General features: G+C 35.6%; 1 long non-coding RNA gene across 1 annotated transcript; it reads left to right on the forward strand.

Moving 5' to 3' along the window:
* The first annotated feature begins 715 nt into the window (after positions 1-715).
* LOC125964112 (uncharacterized) lies at positions 716-16,349 on the forward strand. Its single transcript, XR_007476801.1, has 3 exons — positions 716-756; positions 3,881-3,978; positions 16,291-16,349. It is a non-coding gene; the product is annotated as an uncharacterized LOC125964112 (long non-coding RNA).
* The last annotated feature ends 6,026 nt before the right edge of the window (positions 16,350-22,375 follow it).

Below are 22,375 nucleotides of genomic sequence, written 5' to 3' on the forward strand. Positions count from 1 at the left end.
ATCCACGCAGTTGATATCTCATATTCAAATTAAAATGCCCCACCACATAAGTCTTATTATATTTTCATATTTTACAAAGTTTCTTTAACCTCAATTTGTAGGTTAAGAGTATGATTGTTTACTACTTGAATTTAAAACTGTGACCATTTTTGATGTAGCCTTTTTCAATATCTGTAAATTGAGCTATAAGAGGAGAGAGTAGAGAATATGGGATAAGTTTATGAGCACTGTGGAACTCACAATGTGTACTTAATATATTTGTACATTAAATTTAATTTTAAAAAGTAACCTTAATTCTGCTACTAATAGTTTGTATATTTCTTTCTGAGAATTATTTTCATCAATGCGTGTGTGTGTGTGTGTGTGTGTATATATATATGCATATGTATATATGCATTTATGTGAATATAATAAAATAGAAGCAGACTCAGAGAGAACAAACTAGTGGTTACCAGTGGGAGGGTGGGGAAGGGTAATATAGGGCAGGGAAGTGGGAAGTACAAACTATTGAGTGTAAGGCTCAAGGATGTATTGTACAACACAGGGAATGTAGCCAATATTTTGTAGTAACTGTAAATGGAAAGTAACCTTTAAATATTGTATGAATGTTTTTTTAATTCTATATTGTTTGCTATTTTGTTTCCTCCAGAATTTTCATTCTCATAAATAACAGTCTGATGATCAGCCTTGAAAACAAACCTTAGCTTGTATGTCTGATTATTTCTAGCATTACTTCTAGGGCAAAGTCTTGACCAGGTAGTTAAAATGAATTGTTTGAGAGTTAAATAAAGGCTTCTAATACATAATTCAAATTTGGTCAGGTAATACTTCATACTACCAGCAAAATATTATGTGGGGACTCATCCTCTCCTGTTTTTCCAAGATATTTGGTTTTTACATAATAAAAAATAAAAAATAAAAAAATATATTTTTACATTAAAAAATAAAAACAATAAAAGAGCTCTACATTCTTCACAATCGCATTAATTCTTGGTTTCTCAAATCAAATCTGTATTCTCAATAAAAAGCATGAGCCCAAGAGGTGAAAAGTAAAAAATTAAAGCTCAGATTATTAATACTGCTTTTCAAAAAGGCATTTAAAATTCTCTGCTATTTGCGTTTATATTAAGAAACATCCTTCTTATATGTCAGTGAGCATGCTTTCCAAATGCATTTATTTAAGCATTCTTATTAATATTTCTGGCCTTATTTTAATAAAACCTATCTAATCAAGATATTTTATACTTAATCTAAATACTGTAGATAAATCAGAATATATTAATCATTTACATGCAATCAGATATTAGAAAATTTAGAGCTACATAACTGTTGATTTATTGAGACCTGTCAGCCACCAAAAGTAGCAAGTAATGAGATGAGTACAAATAATTTATGCTGGGTAAATTCTAATCATATTTCTTAAGAAATTATTGTACAGGAAAATGAACATGCACAACTATGATGAACTCATCTCTTTAACTAGAACAGTCTTGGATGTATTTAAAATATTGAGATTCACTTAAAATAATATTTATTGTCCTTCTTTAAGAAAATACATTTTAACTATTTTGGTCTCATTGCCAAAGGGAAAAAAACAAGGAACTCATAAAATGAGATTATTTTAATTATCAATCTATTTTTCTATTAAAATGGCAAGAGACATATTGAGTTTAACAAATACCATGAAAGAGTATATCCTTTTCGACTATAAAAAATATTTTTAAGGTCTTATCTTTTCTCTTAATAGTGGCGTGTCACTTTGGGGGAGCAATTTCTAACTATAGATACACACATTAGATAGATAGAGATACAGATATAGATATATGTATTCTATTTGCAGAGAATTATTTATCATTAAAATATATGTATAATCAATATCTCTACCACTTATGAAACTGAAGAAAGTGTTAAAAATAAAAAATATTGACTGAAAGGAAATTATCTTGCATTTTATAACAGCATCTAATTTAAAATCCCTTCTTTGTGACCTAAATCAACATTCTGACTTTTAATTAAACTGATACTAAATAATAAATTCTTCAGCATAATAAATGAGTTCAAACTTATATTCCATAGAAAGCACACATTATTCACTCTTATGAATATGTCTGTGAAAAAAAAGTGTGATTATTTAGAAATAAAACCAAAATGAATATGATTCATCTCAAAGCATGTCAATAAACTTTTTTATTGCATAATTTTTTATTGCATACAAGGGAGGTGATTGAAGATTAAATTTAAAAGACATATATTCTTTTTTTCTTCACTTTAAAAACATTCTCTGACTTAGAAGATGGGGTAAAAGAAATAAGAACATTTGTAAAAAATAAAATTATAAAATGACAAACTAATATTATTGTGCTTATATGTATTAAAAGGTGGTATATATTATAAAACTATGATATATATCTTTTATTCTTCAGTGCTAATATAAGGCAAACAGGAGAAAGAATGATGTGGGAAATATGCATTATTAAAGGATCATAAATTCCATTATCCTCCCTTTCTGTCTCTTCTCAGTCACACATATCTCCTCTGCCTTCATGATTAACTGTGCAGAAACACACAAGGTTAACAGTGAATTAACCACAGTTGTAAGTTTCTCAGTTACACAGAGAAGAAACCAGACAGTACTTATTACCCTGACTATACATCAGTCAGACAATACAGTAAAAACTTGTATTAACTACTTTGGTGTCAAGTTGACAAAGTAAAATTATTAATTGGTTGAAGTTTTTAATTATTTGTTAATCACTTTTTCCTTTGCTTACTTCATAATATTTTTAAAAGGAATAATTTTACAATATGGCTGTGTAATCTAATAGCATGAATCTTTTGAGTGTTCATAATGATGACACTAATGTTAAGACAGTAAATAAATCTAACAGCCTGTGACGTCTTGCGCAGCAATTCCTAGTTTTAAAGACTTCACACATTTCATACATTTTACAGTTCCTCAAAATTCTGTGAAACTAGGTAAAGAAATTAACTTATGAAAATATATGAAACACAATAATATTTATTTAATTAGGTGGAGTCTGACTACTAGACACTATGGAAAACCCAGAAAATCTCTAAGACATGACACTGGACACTACTTTTCATAAGAAAATACTTCTTTCTAAAATTTATTGTTTTCTTACCAAGTACCAGGCACTATTATGTGTACTTTATATGAGATAGATGGGAGAGAAAAAAGAACTGTGAAATATATGAAGCTTTTTGTAATTATATGTTAAACTAAGTAACAGTAACCACAGACAATATTTCAGAAAAGTGGAAAAATTGTATGGGTTGAAGTCAGTAGTGAAGTCTTTGTGGAGGAGAGAGGCCCTTGATTTTGAAGAATATATGATGCTTTGTATAAGTAAAGATCAAAGAAGAAGTACTGTACAAATAAAAGTCAAAAAACAATTAGTGAGGGAATTCCCTGGGGGTCCAGTGGTTAGGACTCCACGATTCCACTGCAGGAGGCACAGGCTCGATCCCTGGTTGGGGAACTAAGATCCTGCATGCCACAAGGCCCAGCCAGAAAAAAAAAAAGACAATTAGCACATGAGGGAGTGAGCGAAGAAACTATTTGGGGACATATGAGCTGCGGAGCAGTAAGAGAAAATAGAGGGCAATAGGTGCATACCTGGATTAAACATATACACATGATACACCACAACTGCAAATAAAAAGTTCCTTTATGTGTATCTGATCTCATCTTTAAGGTCTACTCATGGGGCAGTGAAGATACTTAATTTTACTCTAATCCATTAAATATGTTTATTTTTTAAAGGTTAACCTTAGTACTGTTTATTCTCTCAGAGTTGTATCTCTGTCTCTCTGCGCCTCTCCAAGGTGGTGTGGAATATTGATTTTTATGTCCTATTAGCAGCATAAGAGAAAGAAAACCTCAGCAGATTCCTCATGTTGCCTGGCCTCTTGTGGAGTCACTGGAGTGATAAGCTCTGTGAACTGGTAAACACTAATGTATAAGTGATCTCAATTACAAGCCCTCTGCAGGGGTTTACTGCTAAATTGTAAAATCTGTGGTCTTGTATCTCTATCCAGGTCTAATGTAATCTGTGGCTGATTTGGCCTCACCTTAGCTGTCATGAGTTCTATGTGCTAATCAGCTCTTACCCATGTTCTAGCAAGTCACTTTTTTTAGTCTAATTCAATCCTCATTTTAGCAGGTCTCATGGCACTTCTGGTGCTTTTCATTCCACGAATCTCTATAACATCAATTGGAAGTATCTGGGAAATTTGGGGTCTAATTCATGCCAAAGGAGAATTTGATGGTGACTTCAGAAAAGGATTTAATAGTTGCCTTCATATACACAATTATCCTATATTGCCAAATTTACTTTGACAAACTATGAAGAAGCTATCCTATGTTACTTTTAAGAATAAAATGCTATTTCTTTGTAGATCCAGGTTACAGGGTGATGCAAAACTCTCCTGTTCTCTGTGTTCCCTTCAATTCATCTAAAACTTTCTTTCAACTAAAAGCAAGAGAGTGGAAAGCATATACTTATCAATCTGTCTTCCCTAATTCTGTTCCTTTTTCCCCACAATTTCTTGGGCCAGAAAGGGCATAACAGCTCCCTCCCACTTTCTGTATTTTGAGAAATTTTCTTATTAAATATTTGTTAGGTCATTAAATTTGATTCTAATATATTAATAATAATTAGTAATTTTAGTACAGTTGACCCTTGAAAAATGCAAAGCTTAATCTGCATATTACTTATGGTTGGCCCTTCATATCTGTGTATCATAGGATTCAACCAACCAGGACCTTGTAGTACTGTAGTATTTACTATTGAAAAATATCCACATATAAGTGGACTCACACAGTTCAAACCCATGTGTTCAACAGTCAACTGTAAATCCATTTTTTTAGGTAAAAACTTTCAAGATTATGTCTTGCTTGGAAGTTCTATTTATGATGTTAGTGTCAAGTCAGTAACTACTTCTTTTTATTTCATTCCTAGCTTAACAATGCTACTGGCTTCTCTACCTCTGTCCACTTCTTCCTCCCCAATTCCAAAACAGGTAAAGACCTTGAGTTAATGGCAAAAATGTGTACACAAATGCAGACGATAAAAACACAATGATCTATTTTTAAAATATTATCCCAGTTGCAAGATGTTACCATTAATTAGGGTAAACTGGGTGAAGGATATGCAGGATCCCTCTGTATTATTTCTTACCAATATATGTGAATCTACAATGATTTCAAAATAAAAACTTAAAAGAATTAAGAGGAAAGAGAGAATCACAAATACTAAACAAAAAAAGAAGATGAATAAGGAAGCTTTACATCACTATATTTTAAAAGAAATAGTGAATGGAATGTATTTGGAAATAGAATATGTGATTAAAAATTTAACTACTAAAAGAATTAAATCTACGTTAAAAATCCCCCTCACCGGGCTTCCCTGGTGGCGCAGTGGTTAAGAATCTGCCTGCCAATGCAGGGGTCACAGGTTCGATCCCTGGCCCGGGAAGATCCTACATGCTGCAGAGCAACTAAGCCCACAAGCCACAACTACTGAGCCCATGTGCCACAACTACTGGAGCCCATGCACCTAGAGCCCGTGCTCTGCAACAACAGAAGCCACTGCAACAAAAAGCCCACGCACCACAACAAAGAGTAGCCCCCGCTCGCCGCAACTAGAGAAAGCCCGTGTGCAGCAATGAAGACCCAACACAGCCAAAAATAAAAACAAATAAATTTTAAAAATCCCCCCACCAAATATTCTTTGCTGTGATGAATTTAGCAGTAGCACTGAACTTCTATTGATGAAATAACACTATCTTATGTAAAATTACTAAAAAACACAAAAAAATAAAAAATGAGTGAAAAATTACTTGTTTTATGAGGTCAAGCATAATCTTGACACAAAATCCTGACATTAACATTGTAAGAAAGGAAAATAATAAGCTTTTTTTTTTTTTTTTTTTTTTTTGCGGTATGTGGGCCTCTCACTGCTGTGGCCTCTCCCGTTGCGGAGCACAGGATCCGGACGCGCAGGCCCAGCACCCAAGGCTCACGGGCCTAGCCGCTCCGGGGCATGTGGGATCTTCCCGGGCCGGGGCACGAACCCGTGTGCCCTGTATCGGCAGGCGGACTCTCAACCACCGCGCCACCAGGGAAGCCCAATAAGCTATTTTTAAGTGTAAAAAGTCTGTTAAAAAATTAAAGGTATAATACACCAAAACCAAGTTGTGTATATTCAAGAAATGAAAGTAATTTGCTATACAGTAATAGGATAAAGAAGAAACACATTCCTAATAGATACATATAAGGTATTTTATAAAATGTAACATCCTTCATGCTAAACCAAAAAAAAAAAAGGAAACATGGTAGGATTTCCTTCTTATAATTAGTGTTAAATATAAAAAGCCTAGAGCAAGCATCATAATTTATGGTAAGATGTTGAAAGTTTTATCTTTGAGATGATAAATCATTCAAGGATGTATCATATAACTATTTCTCCTCAAAAATTTAAAAGTGGTCACAGTCAGTATAGTATAAAAAGTAAAAGAAATAATGCATAAGGAATAAAAAAAGAGAGAAAAATCTTAATGCTTACAGATGTTATGAGTCTGTAGATAGAAATACTCCCTCAAAAAATCTGTAGATAAATTATTACAATTAATAAGTTTAGCAAGATTATAGGAAAAATTAAAATAAAATTTTGCATTTCTAAATGATAGCAACAAACAGGCTGAAAGAATCTTTTAAAGGTTCTATTTAAGACAAAAATCTGAACTACATAAGAACAAATGTAAAATCATATTTTAAATATGTTTAAACAAAAACATTACAGACCTCAAGTTCAGCAAGATGACACTGAATAAACAACAATTTACAGACCAAAATGGTTTTCTGAGAACTCTAGAAAACAGTTAAGAAGCTGCACCAAACAAGTGAACACCCAACAAAGAAGAAGCTGAACTCAAACTGGCAAGAAGTTTGTGGCATTTTGGAACCCTTTCCCAACCTCCTTCATGCTACAGAGCTCTGTGTGGTTAGGAGCAAACAGCTCAAATCTCAACTTCTACCTTGGGACAGAAGGAAAAGGATGGAGCTTTCTTATAACATTCTGTCCTGTCTAAGGGGTTGATTGAGGGATTTCTTGCTTGCTTGCTTGACTAAGAACACTGATGAGAGTGGTGGCATATTTTGGATATCAGACTGGAGGCTACTGAAAGCAATGGAAGGTATTGTTGGAGCTACAGGGAGTCTGCAGTTCCACAGAAAACTTGGGGTATGAGATTATGGGCAGGGACTGTGAAGGTGTTCCTCTACATAAAGCCATTCCATTAAAACTGGGAGAAATGGCTAGTTTTTCAAGTTCCCAAATCTCAACAAAAATCACAAGGTACATAAAAAACAGAAACATTCAAAGTAACAATAAATCTCCAGAAACTAACCCTAAAGAAATTCAGGCTAGACAAAGACTTGAAAACATTGTCTTAAATTTACTCAATGACCAAAACAAAAAAGGAGACAGACAAGTAAACAAAATTAGTACAACGATTTAAGAACAAAAGGAGAATATCAGAAAGAGAGGGAAATGATAAAAAAAGATAAATTCTGGAGTAAAAGATACAATAAATGAATTAAAAATTTATTAGAGGTATTAAATAACAGACTTGATCAGACAGAAGAGAAAATTAGTGGATTTGGAGACTGATCATTCGAAATCATCAAGTCAGAGGAGCAAATAGAAAAAAATAATAAAGAAAAGTGAAAAGAGCCCAAGGGACTTATGGGACACTATTAGATGGAACAATATACATAGCATGGGAATCCAAAAAAGGAAAGAGAGAGAGGAGTAGAGAGCATATTTGACAAAATAATGGCCCAAAAGTCCCAAATTTGAGGAAATAATTCAATACACAAATACAAAAGCCATATTAACTATAGAAGGATAAACCAGAGTTAGGCACCAAGAAATATTATAATCAAACAGTCAAAATCAAATACAGAATCTTGAAAGCAGCAACAGAAAAGTGACTCATCACATAAAAGCTATTTTCTATAAGATTATAAGCAATTTCTCAGCAGAAATGCAGTAGGATGATATATACATATATCATGTTGGGGAAAAAAATCTGTCAACTGAAAATACTGTATCCAGAAGAAACTCTCAAAAATGAAGGAAAAATTAAGACTTTCCCTGATAAACAAAAGCTGAGGGAGTCCATTATAACTAGATTTGCCCTATGAGAAATGCTAAAGGAAGTCCTTCAAGTTGAAGGACTTCAAGTTGAAACAAAAGGATGTTAGATAGTAACTTTATATATATATAAATAGACAGTAACTTTAAATATATATATATAAATATATATATATATATATGCACACACACAATGGAATATTACTTGGCCATAAGAAAGGATGAAATAATGTCTTTTGCAGCAACATGGATGGGCCTAGAGATTATCATACTAAGTGAAGTAAGTCAAAAAGAGAAAGACAAATACCTTATGATATCACTTATATGTGGAATCTAGAAAGTTGTACAAATGAACTTACTTACAAAACAGAGACAAACTCACAGACATGGACAACAAACTCATGGTTACCAAAGGGGAGGAGGTGTGGGAGAGAAATAAATTAGGAGTATGGGATTGACAGATACACACTACCATACATAAAATCATAAAATGGATAGACAACAAGGATTTGCCATATAGCACAGGGAACTATGTTCGATATCTTGTAACAATCTATAATGGAAACAAATTAAAAAAAAAAGAATATATTAACCTAGAGATTGTCATACAGAGTGAAGTAAGTCAGAAAGAGAAAAACAAATATCATATAATATCGCTTATATGTGGAATCTAGAAAAATGATACAGCCGAACTCATGCGCAAAGCAGAAATAGATACGCAGACATAGAAAACAAACATATGGACACCAAGGGGGTGGGGGGGTAGGATGAACTGGGAGACTGGGATTGACATATATACACTGCTATGTATAAAACATAACTAATGAGAACCTACTGTAGAGCACAGGGAGCTCTAATCAGTGCTCTGTGGTGACTAAATGGGAAGGAAATCCAAAAAAGAGGGGATATATGTATACATATAGGTGACTCAATTTGCTGTACAATAGAAACTAACAAAACATTATAAAGCAACTATACTCCAATAAAAATTTAAAAATATAAAATAAAATAAAAATGTAGATATATCTATACATATGACTGATTCACTTTGCTGTACAGCAAGAAACTGACATGTTGTAATGCAACTATACCCCAATAAAAATTAATTTAAAAAAGAATCTATCTATATATCTATATCTATATAGATAGATAGATATAGATATAAAACCGAATCACTTTTCTGTACACCTGAAACTAGCACAATATTGTAGATTGGCTATACTTCAATACAAAAATAAACAAAAGAGCAGCTTTATCTGTCTAAAGTGTATAACCCAGAGATTACAAATTGCTAATCCATGGTAGCAACTTGGCCCTCATGTGGTTTTGTGTCATACCATTAAAAAATTGTTAAAAAGTGATCCATCATTTAACGGTTGAAGAACTGGTAAATCAACACAAAATTCCACAAAGCCAGTTTCTCTTAAGAGAAAAATAAAGAAGAAAAATCTGTCAACACTGGGCCCACATTGCCATGAGTGAACAATGGGCTGATACTGAAAACTGTTCACAGTTTGGATTGCACCTGCATTCTCTAGTTCCCACGGTTCCCACTAATTTCTCTTGACTTATGACATTTTCTTTATCAATATTTATTTAAACACAAGTCTCTTCCAAAAATGGATCTAGCATATGATCCAGCAATTCTACTTCTAGATATATACCCAAGCAAAGAAAATCACTATCCAAATAAATATGTGCACCCCCACGTTCACGGCAGCGTTATTTACAATAGGACTTTGAGGGCATTATGCTAAGTGAAATAAGTCATAGAGAGAAAGACAAACATTGTATAATATCACTTATATGTGGAATCTAAAAAACTCAAAATCACAGAAACAGAGATCAGATTTGTGGTTACCAGAGGTAGAAGGTGGGGGAATTGGGTGAAAGTTTTCAAGAGGTAAAAACTTCCAGTTATAAGTTCTAGTTTACAATACTGTGTTGTATATTTGAAATTTGCTGAGAGAGTAGACCTTAAAATTCTCATCACAGGATAAAAAATTTGTAACTACGTGAGGCGATGGATGTTAATGCAACTAATTGTGGCTATCATTGAGCAATATATACATATATCAAACCCTTCTGTTGTGCACCTTAAACTTGTACAACGTTATGTCAATTATATCTCAATAAAACTAGAAGAAAGTGAGAAATGAAATACTATCATGTTTTTCTAACACTTTATCATCTTAATTCATTTTGATCACATTGTTACACATGGTGGGCACCTATTATACGCTGTCCTTTCCAAAATATAAAGTACTTTGAAGCTTGTTACTTTAAACAACAAAGGTATATAGTCTAGTCCTATGAAATAACCATGAGAAAGAGAATCTACTATAACTTTTTAAAAGTTACTTCTGGTGCGAGACTATATAGTTTTAATAGATTCACTTTGTAAGTCTTTTTATATTAATAGTGGCAAGGGCTGTTATTGTAGGAGGAACGAAACAGCAGAAATCAAAGCTTTTACTCAGTGTTTGGTGTGCAAGCCAAGAACATAGTACAAGGTTCTGCAGGTGTTCTTTTTGGCTTCTGAAAACCACTTCAAAGGTAGTTCTGTCTTTCTGGTACATTAAGCCTTGAAAATTTGTTGTCTTAGTACTTTTGACACCAAACAAAGCCAATATTACAAGGAATGGAACACATCTTTCATCGACAGTTAGGACTAGTTTAAACTGTAATCTACTAGCTGTTTGCTATAAAAACATAATAGGGCTTGCATTCCTATACACTAACGAGGAAAAATCTGAAAGTGAAATTAAGAAAACACTCCCATTTACCATTGCAACAAAAAGAATAAAATATCTAGGAATAAACCTACCTAAGGAGACAAAAGACCTGTATGCAGAAAATTATAAGACACTGATGAAAGAAATTAAAGATGATACAAACAGATGGAGAGATACACCATGTTCTTGGATTGGAAGAATCAACATTGTGAAAATGACTCTACTACCCAAAGCAATCTACAGATTCAATGCAATCCCTATCAAACTACCACTGGCATTTTTCACAGAACTAGAACAAAAATTTTCACAATTTGTATGGAAACACAAAAGACCCTGAATAGCCAAAGCAATCTTGAGAAAGAAAAACGGAGCTGCAGGAATCAGGTCCCCTGACTTCAGACTATACTACAAAGCTACAGTAATCAAGACAGTATGGCACTGGCACAGAAACAGAAATATAGATCAATGGAACAGGATAGAAAGCCCAGAGATAAACCCACACACATATGGCCACCTTAGAGATAAACCCACGCACATATGGCCACCTTATCTTTGATAAAGGAGGCAAGAATATACAGTGGAGAAAAGACAGCCTCTTCAATAAGTGGTGCTGGGAAAACTGGACAGCTACATGTAAAAGAATGAAATTAGAACACTCCCTAACACCATACACAAAAATAAACTCAAAATGGATTAAAAACCTCAATGTAAGGCCAGACACCATCAAACTCCTGGAGGAAAACATAGGCAGAACACTCTATGACATAAATCACAGCAAGATCCTTTTTGACCCACCTCCTAGAGAAATGGAAATAAAAACAAAAATAAACAAATGGGACCTAATGAAATTGCAAAGCTTTTGCACAGCAAAGGAAACCATAAACAAGACTAAAAGACAACCCTCAGAATGGGAGAAAATATTTGCTAATGAAGGAACTGACAAAGATTTACTCTCCAAAATTTACAAGCAGCTCATGTAGCTCAATATCAAAAAAACAAACAACCCAATCCAAAAATGGGCAGAAAGACCTAAAAAGACATTTCTCCAAAGAAGATATACAGATTGCCAACAGACACATGAAAGAATGCTCAACATTATTAATCATTAGAGAAATGCAAATCAAAACTACAATGAGATATCATCTCACACTGGTCAGAATGGCCATCATCAAAAAATCTACAAACAGTAAATACTGGAGAGGGTGTGGAGAAAAGGGAACCCTCTTGTACTGTTGGTGGGAATGTAAACTGAGACAGCCACTATGGAGAACAGTATGGAGATTCCTTAAAAAACTAAAAATAGAACTCCCATATGACCCAGCAATCCCACTACTGAGCATATACCCTGAGAAAACCATAATTCAAAAAGAGTCAGTACCAAAATGTTCATTGCAGCTCTATTTACAATAGCCAGGACATGGAAGCAACCTAAGTGTCCATCGACAGATGAATGTATAAAGAAGATGTGGCACATATATACAATGGAATATTACTTAGCCATAAAAAGGAACGAAACTGAGTTATTTGTAGTGAGTTGGATGCACCTAGAGACTGTCATACAGAGTGAAGTAAGTCAGAAAGAGAAAAACAAATACCATATGCTAACAGATATATATGGAATCCGAAAAAAAAAAATGGTCATGAAGAACCTAGGGGCAAGACGGGAATAAAGATGCAGACCTACTAGAGAATGGACTTGAGGACACGGGGAGGGGGAAAGGTAACCTGGGACAAAGTGAGAGAGTGGCATGGACATATATACACTACCAAACATAAAATAGATAGCTAGTGGGAAGCAGCCGCATAGCACAGGGATATTAGCTCGGTGCTTTGTGACCACCTAGAGGGGTGGGATAGGGAGGGTGGGAGGGAGGGAGATGCAAGAGGGAAGAGATATGGGGATATATGTATATGTATAGCTGATTCACTTTGTTATAAAGCAGAACCAACACACCATTGTAAAGCAATTATACTCCAATAAAGATATTAAAAAAAAAAAACAAGAAAAAAAAAACATAGTAGGTTACAGTTGAAAACAGAATACTTGTTTTCCCTTTTACTCATTGTAGACTTCCAAACTATAATTTACTAATAAATACGTATTTGTAAGATCATAAAACGATGGCTAGAAAACCAAAAAGTCTGAGAGTCAAGGCTATTTAATAGATAAAAATCCACAATGGAAATTGAAATAAAAATTCAACTCAGAAAAGGTAATATTTAATCTTGGAAGACATTTTCAGTTTTATAAAATGAATTAATCAAGTTGATGCCCCTTTTTAATATTGTGGGACTAAATTTTCTGTTTCATCAATATTACAATCCTGGGAATATGAGTCTTGAAGCTTTCATTAATTTCTAGAAGAAAATACATTTAATCAAAAGTTTGTTTCTATATGACATTTATGATGACATTTAAAAAATTAAAAGAAAATTATCAAATAATAAAGTTGTACATGAAATATTTATGACAAAACTCAAAATATTTTATTCATTCCAGTTTAGAAAGATGGAAAGATATAAGGGAAAAAATGTTTGAATTTTGAATGTCATAAGTAGTTACTAGCAATCATTTTATAATTTTTATTTTAATAATACAGACATTTGCTTTAGAGCCTTATAGGTTACACTTAAAAATTCTAATCTCGGGCTTCCCTGGTGGCGCAGTGGTTAAGAGTCCACCTGCCCATGCAGGGGACACGGGTTCGTGCCCCGGTCCGGGAAGATCCCACATGCCGCGGAGCGGCTGGGCCCGTGAGCCATGGCCGCTGAGCCTGCGTGTCCGGAGCCTGTGCTCCGCAACGGGAGAGGCCACAACAGTGAGAGGCCCGCATACTGCAAAAAAAAAAAAAAAAAATTCTAATCTCATTTAATTTTGATTATAAAACTCCTTGAATTATAACCAAAACTAGTAACCCACTTCAATTCGGGCTCCTTTCCTAAACTTCTAACTTGGGGAAACAACAAAAGTAGCAACAGAACACACTGGTATATACTTATGGGATAACTTGAGTTTTTCTTTCTTTTGAAATATATTTTTCACAAATTTTAAAAAGCCTTGTGAAGTGGCTGTCATTTGAACTGTGTTTATCCTTTGGTATTGGTGCCTGGAGAAAGAGCTTCAAAAAATGGTAACAAATGAAAGATTCTCCCAAAGCTTTGATATTTTTAAATACTCCCAATTCTCTCAAGGCTACAAATTACAGTTCCAATATGCAGTCACTAGTTTCTACTCTCAAAAATAACCTCAAATATTGAGATACTGACTATAAATACAAAATTTCCAGTTGTGTTTTTAAGTTTTTTTCGTAATTAGTTTTTAGGGAACTTGCCATCAATTTGCTTTATTCTGTGGTAGCTAGCAACATTTTAGGGTTTTTGTAATTAAATACTGGAATTATATATATTTTTTTTAATGAAAAGAGAGCTGCTGCATCATCAATAGTGCTTATAAAGTATTTGTTATGTTGTTTAAGGGAGGGAGTAATGTTTAATATTTTATACTGGTAATTGATCGCTTGGGAAATATCAATAAATCTTTTTTAAATATTACAAATAATTATTTAAACCATGTTTGGCCAACTGTAATACCTTTAGAATGTAGGTAAGTGAAAACTGGGTTCAGAAATTATTTATAATGGAAGCAATGGTATTTTAATGGTGTGATGGCATCATTGAAGGACTGGCATTAGCAGTGAGAGCCCAGTGGCAAGAGCAAGTCAAAAATCTCATAGGAGCAGCTGCAACGGTGGCATCTGACTCTGGACACTGATACCCCTCTCTCTGGGGCTTGTTTGTTATTTCTTGACTTGGATAGACTACATTAGCTAAATCTATTTCCCCCACAGTATAAAGCTTCTGAAGATGTCAAACCTCAGAGAGTACAGTTTCATGCATGCACACAGTACTCATGGAATGACAGTGTAAAGTTTTAGCAGAGCTCTGTCTCCCTGATCTTTCTGTTATGCTCCCTGCTTCTTTTGGTATCACATCCAACCATTAGGCTCCACTATCTGCCAGCTGTCAGCTAATTCTTAGCTGTCCCTTTCCTTAGTTCTCTTTGGTAAATTAGCTGGCTTGTGATTTATTTTGCTCCTTTCATGGAACTACCAGCTTTATCTTAATGTGTTACCATCAAAATCTCCACTGTGTTTTTTGTTTTTTAAAATAGCATCCTTAGGCTAGAACTTTCCCAAACTATGTCCCAAATAAAGATAGCTCCCCTGAGAAGAGCTTTGGTGTTCTCTGTTCTTACAGCTTGCCTCTCTTCCTGAGTTAAAAAAAAAAAAAAAAAAAAAAATCTCTGAATTTCTGCTATGGAGCTGGGGGTGAGGAGAGTGGCCCACTTTCCTTGGAATGACTGCTCCACTTTAAACAGGGTGTGCAATAGGGGTGGTTACCTCTGATCTTCTCCACCTGCCTCTTTCAGGAATCTGCAATGTAAGAGAGCTGGGGAGAGGGAAATTGGGGCCAAACTATTCTCATCCTGTTCCACCTGCCTCACCCTCACCCTAAAGTTAGGCTGGATGGAAGAAAGGAGCCCTCAGTTTATCAGCTGCACCTGACTGAAGTTAAACCTCTGCAAATCCACCCTTCCCCAGATAGCCAGTGGTAGGGTAGTCTGAAAAATGCTGGCAGCCGACCCTCCTTAACTGAGAGCTGGGAGAAGAACTGCACCCCAAGTGCCATGTGATCTAGACTTTTTTGAAAAAAAAATTTTCTGTATGTTTTTAGGAGAATTTGCAGAAACTTTAAATGGTCATGTCTCTTATAATTTTCACCTGTTATGGCTATTCTGCTGAGATGAGGACGACAGAGCTCCTCACACAGCTATTCTGGAAGTAGAGCTCCCTCCAAAGCAGTTATCATGGGATGCTAATTATTTGTAATTTTGAAAAATACCACAGAGTTTGAAACAGTTTTTAAATTTCATAACAAAATTTAAATGCTCAAAAATATAGCTCAAATTATAGCATATTTTTGACATAGCACACGTTTAAGGCATTATAAACATATACCATTGTGCTTATCAAGGGAAAAAGTTAGAAATGTAATCCTTTAATTCATCACTGGGGCATTTGACTGGATTTTTCCACTGCTTCAAATTTATTTCTGAAATGAATTATTTGCAACAAAATACTGATATTTGTGGTATAGGTTCTGAAAATATTGATGTTAATTTTTTTAAAAAAAACTTTGGCATTACGATAGTAGTTATATAAATGGTCCTCCCTAACATTCTTGATATTTTTCATATGTTGATTTTGACTTAGTGTATCATTGATATTTTCTCTAGAACTATATCACCTAGAAGCAGGTCAAGACTTGCCATCCCCAAATATGCCACTTTGATATATTGATTACTTTTGAGACAGGCTGGGACCTGGGCCCCTTTGCTGCAGTGCTGCAATGCTTGCACCTAGAAACACCTCTCCTCCAGCAACAACATACAAAGAAGCTATGTGGGACTAAAAATAACTACCTGCAACAGTCGGGGAAAATTCTGGACCCAAAAGATACAAAGAGACCAAAAAACCCAACTGCCACTTTTGAAGAGCCTGAAGCAAAAACAGGGTACCGTGCATGCCCCCTGCACACAACACCACCTAAGGGGTGGGCAAAACACCTAAGCCGCCCCTCTGGCCCGATGGATCCCTGGACACACCCCTACCCTCACCCCATGTAAGGAACAAGCTTGCCCCCCCTCAGGGAGCAAGCAAGCAAGGGAACCTGTTGTTTGTTCTCCCCCTGCTGTAGCAGGGGCCCCAATAAAGCCGTGCCTGAATATCTTGTCTGGCCTCTAGTCAATTTCTATTGATTGGGGAAGGCCAAGAACCCTGGTTGGTAACATTTTGAGCTGAAGGCATCTGAAATACAGTAAATGTCAGGAGAGACTTTCTCTTATCTCTCCTGATCTGCCTAAAAACAGATCCTCCAGAGGGAACTCAATTGTCCTAAATCCCCTCCTCAGGAGTTTCATCCACCTGGGGAAGACTGGTTTACTAATCTCAGGACAGTAGGCTAGAAGTGTGCACCACACCCAGACAAACTTCAGCACAAACTATCACACCTCCCATCTATTCTAGAAGCTCAGGCCAGTTGTTCCTGAGAGAGCTCTGGGGTCTGAGAAGAAGAGGAAAATTTTGAGCTAGGAGTCCCACACACATTTCAGCGGAAGTTGGCATTTTGTTTCCTGGTCAGAGCTGCCAGTTCTGGCCCCATGGTGTTGGGAAGGGGCCTGGGGTGGTGTCAAAAGCTGGAGGCCCCAACCCTGTCCTCCAGAGCTGCCCCTCTCGCTCGGCACAGTCCAGGGCTTGGGGGAAGGCCCTCCTTGTATATTTTGTGCTGTACAGAGTTGCTTTTTGTTCATTTAATGCCGTGGGGGGTGGGTGAGAGGAGTGGAAAGTGGCAAATCTGGCCCCTGCCTCTTCACCTTTTCCAAAAAGTGAGCTTCTACCCAGCCTGGCCTGGCCCACAGGGCAGATCCTCTGCATCCTCCCGGCAACCCTCAGGGTTCTCCAACATCACACTTCCACCTTCTCCCCCACTTCCCACAGACTCCAGTTTACCCACAGTGTAAGACAACTCTTTGTTCTGAAGAGGAAAAAAAAAGAAAGGCAACGTCCTGGAGGGTCCTTAAGATTTGGGACGCCTCTCTTGCTTCAGCACTGTTAGGATGCAACAGACCCCGGGGCTTCCTTTCTTCCAGCCTCCTACCTCCTTTCCAGTCACGACCTCGGAGACAATCTTCTCGGCCCTCCTCTGCCTCAGGCACCAGGCAACTCCGTTTTTGTGCTTAGCTCTTTGGTGCTAACCAACCAAGAGCTCCCAGATTCCTCAGAATTATTCCCCGAATGGAGGCCGCCAACCGCCTGCTCAGCCCGCATCTGTGGGCCTCCTACGCTTACCTCTCTCTGGGCTTCGGTTTCCACCGCGACTCCGTGGCTCTGGAGGGCGCGGGCCACTCCCCCAAGCTGGCTGAGCAGAAGCCTGAGGGCGCCAGCGTCTCTCGAAAATGAAAACCAGCGAGGTGGCCACATCTTCCAGAAAGTATAGAAGCCGTCCCAGGATGAGCGGGGTAAAATGCTGACGCCATGGAAGCCGCCCTGCTCCTGGAAAAGAAGCTGAACCAGGCCCCTTTGGATCTGCAGCGTCCTGGGTTCTGCCCGCACAGACCCCAGGCTCAGTGACGTCCGGGAAAACAACTTCCTAGGTGAGAGGGTGAAACTCATCTAGAAGATGGGCGACCAATTGACTAACCTCTGCAGGCTGCTGGCTCCAGGCTGGTCGGGGGAGCACCTATTACAAAGGCTCACCAGCAAGCGACTAAGAGCCTCTAGAGCCCAGTGGCCTTTGGGGCACGCCTCTGCGTTTCCCTGGTGTCAAGGTTTCTGTTTGAGTGTTTCCCTGCGGCCGCCAGGCAGCTTTTTAACCACTCTGGAGCCCTCGCCCAAGCCATGGCCCAGATGGAAACTGTAAAGCTTTTACCCTAACACAAAACAAAGAGAAAGAAAGTCCTTAGAAAGGGCCAAGTTACCTTTACAAAGAAACCTTTTACTCTCCTCTTTTACTTTCAAGTTTCCCATATCCTCCTTCCCTTCCCCTATTAAAATGATATATAAGCTCTCAAATGTCACCACTTTTTTGGGTGTTTACTTATTTTTTTCTTTCCTGTGAAACTCCCTGTGCATGCAATATTAAAAAATAATAAATTTGTATATCCATTCTGTTAATTTGCTTGTTGCTTATTTTGTAGACTCAGCTATTGAATTGAAGGTAGTAGAATATGCCACCCTGAAATAGGTGATTTTTGACATAGGAATTATTATGAGGAGATTAAAAAAAAAACAGAAACAAAAAAACCCTCCTTGCATTCCCCTATTTGCTTAAAAGCAGGACATACATTTTCAAAGCTGTCCCTCTTCCCATGTCTATCAGAAAGGACAAAAGTTAATCACTCCATCAGACACTGTCAGCCTGGAGAAGGCACCAGAGGAATCTACATAACAAACTTTATTAACTAGCCTCTATCCCAACACTTGGAGATCTAAAACTGCTTTCTTCTGTCCTGTCATTTCTCCACAAATTTATTCTTTGTTGAAGATGCTTTATAAGCTGGAACTCTAGGCTGTCTCTTTGAATTACTCATTTTCCCTGGGTATCTCCCATATATACATGAGGTATACATGTTAACAAACTGCTGTTTGTTTTTCTCTTGTTAACCTGTCTTTATCACAGGGGTCTCAGCCAAAAAACTCAGAAGGTTAGAAGGAAAATTATTTTTCCTCCCCTACAGAACCTAGGAGGTTTCAGAACCTATCAGAAAAGTCTTTCCTCCCTTATACTCTCTATGTGTAAACAGATAAAAGCTAAGTTTAAGCCACAGCTGTTCTTTTAAGATGCACAAATCATCTAACTCTGACTAATTTAGTCAACATGTGATTTTTTTTAAATACCAACTAATGAAGATCTGAAGTGTAGGCCCTGTGAGGGAAAGGAAAACCAAAACCAAACCAAAACAAAACAAAAAGATACAGTAGAAGAAGGAAACCTGAAAATCCCTACCTTCCTCAACACACAAACACACACAAACACACACTCACACACACACTCTGTGCATACACAGAGACACGTACATATTAAAATAAGTAAAATTATTGCAGTATGCAGCATGAGGCATTAACGGAAACTTTCACTATGATAAATATTAGCCAATTTAAGGAAACATGATTTTAGATTTTTATTTGCCTGCTTAGTAGTAGTAAATATTAATTTCTCAGATCCTTTATTCATAACTTAAAACACATAATCATGCTGTAGGAGGAGAGTAACAGTCAATAGCAGGCAATGTATAAAAACGCTGGAGGTATTGGGTTCTGAATAAGTTACTCTCCTAACTGGAGTAATAAGAAACAAATTGTAATTGTTATCTCTGTTATTCAAACAATAGCACCAAACATATATTGCTAAAGTATTTCTAAGTTATCTTAGTCTGTTAATTTTCCAGTGCAGCCATAACAAAACACCACAAACTGGGTGGCTAAACAATTTATTGTCTAAGAGTTCTGGAGGATAGAAGTCTGAAATCAAAGTGTCAGCAGTGTTGGTTACTTCTGAGAGCTGTATGAGAGAATTTATTTCATGTCTTTCTAACTCTGGTGATTTGCTGAGTCTTTGTCGTTCTTTGATGTGTAGATACATCACTCCAATCATTGCCTTCATCTTCACATAGAGTTCTCCCTGTGTGCATCTGTTTCAAGTGTCCAAATTTACCCTTTGTAAGGGGAAATTTTTATTTTATAAATTTTATAAAATTTTTATTTAAAATTTATTTTAAATTTTTATTAAAAATTTTTATTAAAATATTTTATTAAAAGTCATATTAGATTAGGGCCCACACTAATGACCTCATCTTGACTTGATCATCTACAAAGACGATATTTCAAGAAAATTTTACACTCAGGTACTGGGAATCTAGAGCTTCAACATCTTTTGGGGAGACACGATTCAGCCCATAACACTTAGGAACTTTGGCATCATTAACACAAGTCAAGTTGTATTAACTCAGAGAAAATAAAAAGGGAAAGAAACACAAATATTCCAGTTAGGTGATTGTGGCTCATGTGCCCCAATGACACTCATGTTTCTTTATAAATATTTATAACTAATTTATCTGTGATATAAAAATTGTATTTTATCAATTCTAAGGTGCTCTTTTTTTACATTTAAAATTGTATTAAATCATAATGGATATTAAAAATCTGTGACAATTTACAATTCTAATTACATTTTTTCCTTTCATTAATGTTAATTAATTTAATATGTCTTAAGCTAGATAATATTGCAGATTCCATGATATATGACAATGTGTTTTCTTTTGCAGAGTAAGTTAAACCTAAATCACCATTATATATAACTTCTACTTAACCAGGTCATATCTGCATTCTTTCTTTGCCCAGCTTATTTTAACAATACTGAATACTCTCAGAGAAGAAAAGATATAATCTTTCAACAGAGAACATGAGATCAGAAATCTATATGTAAGTTTGTGTGTCATATAATATTTTGATTGAAAATAACCTTCAACCACCAGGTATATGATCATTGATCATAATCAAAATCTCTAAATGCATTAATCATACCTTTTTCTTTTGATTCCCAAATCCCCAGTCACATTTTTAATTGTAATGTTATTAAATTGGATTAAGTTTCACAATGTTCAATCCCTTAGTGGATTTTTAGCACCAAATTTTACCATAATTAAGCCCTTTATGCAAAATCTTTCTTAAAAATTTTGTGGATTGCTTATTTTTAAGAATTGTACTCATTTGAATTATGTGCACTATGAAAGCTATATAAAATGGAAAGACATGGCCATTGTTTGTGGCCATTTTTATATGATTCTGTGTATTAAAACTATAAATTTTGTTCTCAAATTCTCTTCTCAAAAATATTTAATTTGTCTTACAATATTAGGAAATACAACATTTTCCTCAGATACATAACCTGTCAGTATCGCATTAAACATGAGCTGACCATCTGCCATCTTTCAGTTTCAAATCAGATTGGTGAATAATGATTTCCACAAGCACAGCTCCTTTAAGAGGAAAGCTTAGGCAAAGCACATGGAATTACAATTTTCCCTATGTTCATTAGCATTAACATTCATTCACAAGCACAAACATGTATTTATTTTCTGGTAGATTAACACCTTAAGAGGATTGAGTTATGAAAAGGTTGGGGCATGTTTAGTCAATACATTTCTCTCAGGGACACTTTGTTCTTTGTTAAGTGAAGAACAATGAGGCCAAGGGCACTCTATTTTCTTGTGTATTTCTATGTTTGTTTGTGGAGTGTCTCGCCATGGTTGACTAATATTCTGCTGTAGTACCATTTTTATTTGGGGCTGAAATTTTAATTAGTCCTTTGAGTTTTAGCCAGTTGTCTTTTGGCAACTCAAAGCCCATGTCTCCAGTCACTCTCTTTGACACCAACTTATGTCCTGATATTCTTTCCTAATTAATCTACTTGCATAGCTTTAAATAATTAAGTTGTTACTAGTGTGAAGCTCTATTTATAAAACAGTTTTTGGAGCATCTTAAAAGTTGTCTTTTTATTGTTATTATAACTATTTGATTTTAATCATTGCTGAATACAGCTCAAGTGTATCACACTTCATCAGCAATATTCAATTAAGTATTATTTTGTGTAGTACTATATTGGTATGTTTGTTTATATAATTTTACTTTATGATAGTAACTGGTATAGATTAATCCATAATGTCTCACATAAGGAACGGACTTTTAAAGCACTTTACAAACAATATTACTACTATTAATAGCAATCAATTTGAGACATATTACATTGTTACAACCTTTAAGATAATAAAACTGAGAATTATAGCTTGTAATTGGCAATTTTTGATTTACTTGAAGGTGTATGAATACAAGAAATTGTCAG

The sequence above is a fragment of the Orcinus orca genome, chromosome 1 (genome assembly GCF_937001465.1).
Source record: "Orcinus orca chromosome 1, mOrcOrc1.1, whole genome shotgun sequence".
Taxonomy (NCBI): Eukaryota; Metazoa; Chordata; class Mammalia; order Artiodactyla; family Delphinidae; genus Orcinus; species Orcinus orca.